This window comes from Rhinolophus sinicus, linkage group LG01 (genome assembly GCF_036562045.2).
Source record: "Rhinolophus sinicus isolate RSC01 linkage group LG01, ASM3656204v1, whole genome shotgun sequence".
Classification (NCBI taxonomy): domain Eukaryota; kingdom Metazoa; phylum Chordata; class Mammalia; order Chiroptera; family Rhinolophidae; genus Rhinolophus; species Rhinolophus sinicus.
In genome coordinates, this window is record NC_133751.1 from 87,338,743 (window position 1) to 87,347,159 (window position 8,417).

At 32.5% G+C, this 8,417-nt stretch overlaps 1 long non-coding RNA gene across 2 annotated transcripts in view; it reads right to left on the reverse strand.

Annotated features, from left to right (window-relative positions):
* LOC141573146 (uncharacterized) overlaps nt 1-7,585 on the reverse strand; it is a 60,720-nt gene extending 53,135 nt beyond the window's left edge. For both annotated transcript variants that reach the window (XR_012498764.1, XR_012498765.1), the window contains exon 1: nt 7,287-7,585. This is a non-coding gene — a long non-coding RNA (uncharacterized LOC141573146). The remainder of the gene's footprint in view (nt 1-7,286) is intronic.
* Nucleotides 7,586-8,417: the final 832 nt, after the last annotated feature.

The window sequence follows — 8,417 nt, forward strand, 5'->3', positions numbered from 1 at the left end:
TTATTTTTAGGTAATTATTTAATGATAGTTGCAACACAAATTTTTACAATAAATTACAAAAGATTTCAATACAATCAATGTTAGTCTAATTTTGTGTTATTGGCACGAAAATAGAAATTTGTAGATACATTGATGAGAATCTCCTACCTATGCAGTAAATATAACTATCACATCTGACTAAAATACTATAACTTAAAAAAAATAGGCATATTTTTATTTTATTTAGTGATTTACATATGTGATCCTATAGAAAAATAAAGTGGTACTTTGGTCAAAAACTTTTGTATAACTCTGTAGGCTGTCACTTATTAGAAAGTCATGAAGCAAATTATTATTTTGATAGCATGCAAAAATACAGGATTAAGGTAATCTCTTTAACTGGGTTTAACTCATGATTTCATAAACTTATTTGAGCATCGAACTTTTTTTTCTTTTATTCACAAACACCATTAATATATTAAGGAATTAAAAGTCCATAGGCACATATGGATGTATTGTTGATTTGTTTGGTACATTGAGCATATTGTAATCATTATTGTTTTCCTCAGCTGGGTGTGGCTTTTGCGAAATAGCTGAGTGAGGAAATTATTTTAGCTGTAAATGTATAATCAATATAATATTCAGGAAATGGTGATCTTTGCAATTGTCAGCATTTTATCATGAACGCTGAATTTTTCAACATCACATTATTTAATAACATGTAATTTCCTTTATATAACTTTTAAAAAACAAATAATTTTAATATGTAATTTCTGAATGGGTGTACATCAAATTAAATCCATGCTCATATATACATGCACACAAAGAATCTATCAACCTACTGCATCTTAATTATTTAGCAAAGTAAGTCAATACAAGAACGAGTAAGTAGTTTTCCAGACATCTATTTTTATAAATAGATGATGCATATAATTATAGATGGTGGATTTGATGACAGATTTTTTAAAATATTAAGTGATCTGTATATTTGAAAAAACAGCTACTACTTAGTTGTTACATATGAAAGCAGAATGAAGAAAACTCAATTCATGGCTATTAAACTGTGTTTGCATAGAAAAAACATATGCTCCTGATCATATGTGTTTTATATTGTAAATATCATTTACTCAGAGTACTGTTCACCCTTGAACAATGTGGGGGTTAGGGGTATCAACGACTGTGCAATTTAAAAATCTGTGTATAACTTTTGACTCCCACAAAATTTAACTAGTTTGCCCATAGTATCTGCAGGTTTTGAATCTGCGGTTCAAACAAGTGCAGATAAAAAACAATACAATTGTCCTTGAACAGCACAGGAATTAAGGGTGCCTCCCCGACACAGTTGAAAATCAGCATATACCTTTTTTTTTTAATTAAAGTTTATTGGGGTGACAATGGTTAGTAAAGTTATATAGGTTTCAACTCTACAATTTTGTAATACATCACCTACATATCACATTGTGTGTTCACCACCCCGAGTCAGTTCTCCTTCCATCACCATATATCTGACCCTGTTTCCCTTCATCTACCAACCTCTTCCCCCCTTACCCTCTGGTAACCACTAAACTGTTGTTTGTATCCATGAGTTTTTATTTCTTTGTTTGTTTGTCTTTTTCCTTTGTTGCTTTCAGTTTTATATCCCACATATCAGTGAAATCGTATGGTTCTCATCTTTTTCTGTCTGACTTACTTCACTTAGCATAGCATAACTTTACTTTTGTATATAACGTTTGACTCCTCAAAATCTTAATTACAGTCATCCCTTCACATCCATGAATTTAACCAACTGCAGACTTAAAGCAGTATTTTTTAAATCCATGATTGGGAATGAGAAAATACTCTTTTTGATCCACAGTTGGTTGAATCTGCAGATGTAAAACCAGCAGTTATGAAGGACTGACTGTATTTATTTAAAAATAAATAAATAAATAAATAATTCAGGTATAAGTGGACCCACACAATTTGAACCCACATTGTTCAAAGGTCAGCTGTAGTACCGCAGACAGGGCCAAGACATATTCAAACTTCACTACTCTACTGAACATGCTCAGTGATGCAGCAGTTTCATCTTTGAGAATAATTTAGTAGTCACTAGGGGCTCATAAAGTAATGGAATTGATTTACTTGTGCGACTGAAAGTTATACTTAAGGTAATTCAAAAAACATATATCAAACAAATGTTTGAATAACAATGTTTTAACCATGCTTTCTTTCTCTTAGTGAATAAAAATATTTAAATTATGTTATGTTCCTCAATCAAAAATTTCATGAGTCTAGAATCATACTGCCTACACACATGTACAACATCTGTCTACATTCACAAGCACTTCTCTTTTGAAACCTAAGTCTGACCTTGGATATCCTTAGCGACTTCAAATTTTTCCCGATTACCTTTTAGATATCACACAAAACATTCTAATGTGGCAACAATGTTTGTCAAACAGGGTCATCTGTGAACTAAATCAGAAAGAACTCACAGGTTCTCCATCATATTTAAAAATGTTCTGGTTTTCATTTTGATAGCATCTAAAACACTCAATGTATCTGAACTATCTGAATGACCTATCCTATAACCAAGAACTGACAAAGGAATTCATTGCTTGAATTGTTTTTAAAATCACATTGACACCATGTTGAACTATGCTAATTTGCAGATCAACAAATAAAAGACTAGTGGTGTCTCAGTATAGAAAAGACCCATTTATTTAAAAGAAACAAAAACACTAAGTTGAAAAGATGCATGATCCTCATGCTCATTGCAGCATTTATGATAGCTAAGATACAGGAACAACCTAAGTGTCCATTGATGGATAAAGACAAATGTCTCTCACACACACACACACACACACACACACGGAATATTATATTCAGCCATAGAAAAGAATAAAATCTTAACATTTACAACAATGTGGACGGAACTTGAGGGCATATGCAAAGCGGAAAATCAGAGAAAAACAAATACTACTGTATATGATCTCATTTATGTGTGGATTTAAAAAAGAAAAAGAAAAAGGAAAGGTGCATTCTTGCCTTTAAAAAACAAATATATCGCTATGTGGTATTGTGGTATGCTAGCAAAGGTTTTGTATATTTTAAAATAGTATCTGACATGTTAAAGTCAAAAGAACATTTAATTCATGTTTCAAACATTAAGTTTAAGCAAATATTATTCATCATGTGAAATACATGCTGATTATTAGCATTTAAGTCATTTTATTAACATAAACTCAGGGGTGGTTGAAAGGGGTTTGTCATGAATAACAAAAGTTGCTCATTTCATCTCTAGTGCTCTGGAGCCATTTCAGGAACTAGGGACAAAATCAAGTATTATAACCAAAGATTCTCCTATTGCTCTTAGGCACTTAAAATATTACACTTAAGAGTCATTTAGGAAATGACAAGGTTTTTGGAACTCTGGCCAGGAGACTGACCACGACCAAACAATATATGTTTCTTATGATATCATAATATCATAGTAAATTCTAAGCAATCCAATGATGAATTTAAAGAAAGCCTGATAAACTAAAGAGTTTATTTTCTTCTAAAAGATTGAAGACTAGTACAGAAATATTTCATCTCAATTCGTTAGGCTCAGGCTCCCTTAAACAGAAATACAGCATTGTTCTTCTGAAATAAACATAGCACTTGAGTTCGTGTTACATAGTATTTGCAATGCCTATTATTTCTTCCACATTCTAATTCATTTGCAACTAAGTTTGAGATGTATTATGCACACAAGATAAAAGAAGGATAGAAGTTTGGTTTGAAGAGAACTGTTGGAAGCATCTCCACACAGTGATGTGTCCCTGTGTCAGAGTGAGCACGAAGACTGTTCTTTTTTTTTTTTTTTTTTTCAATTTATTGGGGTGATAATTGTTAGTAAAATTACATAGATTTCAGGTGTACAATTCTGTATTACATCATCTATAAATCCCATTGTGTGTTCACCACCCAGAGTCAGTTCTCCTTCCATCACCATATATTGATCCCCCTTACCCTCATCTCCCACCCCCCACCCTCCAAAGACTGTTCTGAGGGAAAGGCTGCCCTACTTGCCCAGGGCATGGATTGGGAGGGGCAGTGAGGCCTCTCTTGAGCAGGCTTGTTTTTCAGTCTTAAAAGGACATTAACAAAACTGAAAGCAACAAATGAACAAGACAAACAAAGAAACAAAAACTCACAGACACAGATAATCACTTAGTGGTTACCAGCAGGTAAGGGAGGAGGGGGATGGTAGAAGAGGGTAAAGGGGATCAAATACATGGTGATGGAAGGAGAACTGACTGTAGGTGGTGAACACACAATGTGAGATATAGATGATGTATTATAGAAATGTACACTGGAAACCTACATAATTGTACAAATCATTGTCACCCCAATAAATTTAATTTTAAAAAATGAAGGAAGCTAGAGAAAAACCACTAGTATTTACATTTCCTCTTCCGATTTCTTCCTTACATATCTTCACTTGCTTTCTTCTCCCTTATTTTTTGCTTCTATTCATCACTCTTCACCCCACTTGTTCTTTCTTCGTATCACCTTTCTACCTGTTTTCTGTCTTTTCTTTTCTTCCTCTATCCTTTGCACCGCCCATCTTCCTTTTTCTGTTTTTTCCTCCTTAGTCTCTTTTGCCTTTTTACCCAAAGTTTCTCCTTTCTCATTTTTCTTTAATTAACCTTGTTCTGTTTTCATTTCTTCATTCTCCCTTCTACGACACTGCTGGCCACCTCCCACATAAAAGGAAGAGTTAGTCTGTGTTTCAGCAAGTAATATGCTGCTTAGAGATTCTCTATTTTCACTTTTTTAAAAATTACATTTCAGTAATTGCTGATTGGCCTTAAATCATGTGACTCTAAGATGTTAGTCACAAGGTAGAAGGACCCTAAACTGTTATGGCCTAGTTTAGGATTTATTCCAGAGACCCAGCATAAGAAAAACTCAATGCCGGTGTCAATGTTAAATCAGTAACAGTAATATCTTCATTTTACTGAGAATACAAGGACATTTGGGCGTTGTGATTCTCCAAAGTGCTTATCTGTAACTCTCATACTAGTTCTACTTTTTAAAATTCAATTTCTAACAGTAATGTAGTAATGTGCATCATTGATACATTGTTTTATATTAATATTCTTACCTATACTGTAACCCATATTTCAGAATGGGTAACTACACGTTTGCTCAGTTTATTCCAAATATGACCCATTAAAACAGAGATATAATGATTGTAGAAATATGAAACAACTCAAAATGTACATTACATGCAATAAAACATTCCTCAAATATCTTGTAGAAAATTAAAAATTCATTTTTTGTATTCTATTGGTTAAAAAAAAATTCTTCTAATGTTTATCTGACCAAAAGACTCCAAGAGGAATTCACTTAAAATAAAGAAATTTATTTTTACTCAGTTTTGGGTTTTAAAATTGGGTTCTTAAAATGTGGCATATGTTTTGATGTATACTTGTATGTTTCTTTGGTTATTTTTTTTTAGAACTTCCTTTATAAGCTAATCAAGAAATAGGATGGCCCCAATCTTGCATTATAAAACAGAGCATTGAAACCACAGGGAAGGGGAAAAAAAATATTTGGCAAAGTACTTCACTTATTTCAGGGTCATTTCAGTTCATGCTTTGGGCAAAGATTCAGGCCAATTCTTATTTTATCCAAACTAGTGCATCCCTAATCATAATGCTAGCAACCAGCTGTGTTGTTCACTTGTATCTAGAACATGCTTTTATTGTGTTGCAGAGGAAAAGAACTTCATTTTATTTTGTGCTCAGACAAGGGTTTTTTTTTTGTTTTGTTTTTTATCAAAAACAACATAAAACCATAGGATTTTTGCCAAGATCCAATGATAGTTATGTACGATTGCACAAAAAAAGTTGTCTATGACTAATTTAAAATAAACATTTCGCCTTTCTTAGGTATGAAAATAGAAGTATTTAATCTAAGAATTATTATATGATCATTTATAATACAGAATTAACAGCCTCTATATTGATCATTGGTTAATGGAATATGCTGAAAAATGCTCCAAACCACATTAGACTTTGATATAAAATTCTCCTGTCATTTTTATTGATGTACATTCAAGAAAAGATAATGTAAAAGTGGGGATGGACAACATCCCTACATATATTTGTTCACATTTATAAACATACACACACACGCACACACACACTACAGCATTAGTTTAGTATCATCGTATCAATTTGTTTCCACATTATCATGAAGGGAAGTCGCTTTCAAATTAAATTAAAAAATATATTCAAATAATTTTGATTCATTTAAAATAAGAAAGTATAGTAAGCCTAATAACTGACAATATCCCCAAATATTTCAAGTATGTTATTTTAAAATAACAATTTAAAAAATATGTATTACAGCCGTGGACGCATTGCCTGCTCAATTAGGTGCTCCATATAAATATCATATGCAATCTCAGTTCTAATGAAATTCAATAAAATTATATTTTTCAGGTACTTCAATATTGAAAATAAGTAAAATATTTCTAAAAATAAATGAAAATATGTTTACACATTGAGGACTACCATGTTTTGATCGAAATGATCTGGAAAATGTATTAAGTTAGAATGTGCAATTTATAGTAACTCAAAATTTTCTATATTGTATTTGTAACAAAAGTTAATTACTTTGTTATGTAGGACTGCACTGAACAAAACATTTCAGTGCTCCTCTAAAATTATTTTGTTTGAATACATTTCTGAAACATCAGAGAGTCTACTTTTTATTTCTATTTTATTTTTACAACAAAGGCATGCATGCCTGATTGATAAGCAAATGATACATATTATAATAATGTATAGTGCAGCATCTTTACATCAAAATAACACTGTTTTTACATGATGTGGTTAAGACTCTGAAGGGGAGAAGAACATTAAAATCATAAAGATTAAAACATGTATTTCACTAGTGAGCAGTCTCAACTCATACTCCAGTAAAATTACTCATTCATTTCAAATTATCAACCTATTAAATAAATCAATGTTAAGAAAACAGTTTTGTCAGTGCATATGCAAAATTCCAGTTCCCTTTCTTTCCTCATTTTTGCTCAAGTCTCTGTCCTAGAATTTGTGGTCAGTAAAGGGAATTCCAGTAGGTGGAGTGATAGTAAAGCAAATACTCTACATGACTCTAATTTTCTGAGTCCATTGTCATTTTGGGAAGAAATTAGCATAAATCAGATGAGGTTAATATAGAATAGAAGTAAAGAACACAAGCACAGATAAATGCATTGCTTTGCAGAGTAAATGTAGTGCTATAAAAAAACAAAAACAAAAACATACCTTTAGTCTTCAATTGTCTATGTATTTTTCCATTTCACTTTTAAAAGTTTCCTGGAGAACTTGTTTTTTATACAAAAGTCTACAAGACCAGCATATTTTCAGCAGCACCAAATATCACAGAGAGCTCCTGAATAATGTGTTGGCAGAAATCAGAGAGGACAGACTCAGGCAAATGCAACGTTATCATTCAGGTCTCTGGAGATTTCAGACAGAGAATTTTCTAACAAGGTCATGTCCTTGCCAACGCACATTTGTGTAGCCTGCTCAGAGCCCTCACTTTTCCTGCACAGAAGGCTGACACAGAGCTCTCCAAGTAGTGAGAGTGAAAGTGTGAGAGTGAGAGAATGAAAGAGTGAGTGAGGGAGAGGGAGAGGGAGAGGGAGAGAATGGTAAGGGATGTTCTCCAAGCATCTAACACTATTTCTCCTGAAGATCATATTGAGCTGTAATAAGTAAAAGTTTAGCTACCAAATATATCTGTTTATCTACCATATACATGTAAAGAAAGATAAATAATATAAATTTATTTTCTCAACATTAATATCCATATCAAGTAGTCCCTCCTCAGCAGCAGGGTTTTGTTTTGTTTTGTTTTTCTCCAAGACCCCCATAGATGCCTGAAATATGGATAGTACTGAGCCCTGTACATATTGTTTTTTCCTACACACACATACACATCTATGATAAAATTTAACTTATAAATTAGGCACAGTAAAAGATTAACAATAACTAATAATAAACTAAAACAATGATAACATACTGTAATAAAAGCCATGTGAATAGTTTTGGGGGTCATTATTAAATAAAATAAAGGTTACTTAAACAAAGTCACTGACTATCATACGTGACAGTGGATCTGACGACCCAGAAGGTGAGTAAGTGACTAACTGGTGGGTAGTATCTACACCTTGGATACACTAGGCAAAGGGATGATTCACATCCCAGGTGGAACAGAGTGGGATGGTGTGACATTTCATCGTGATACTCAAAATGGCATATACAATTTAAAATTTATAAATTGTTTATTTCTGGAATTTTCCTTTTAATATTTTTGGACTGCAGTTGACTGAAATTATGGAAAGTGAAAACACAGATAAGGGAGACTACTGAATCTATCATATTTCTATCTGT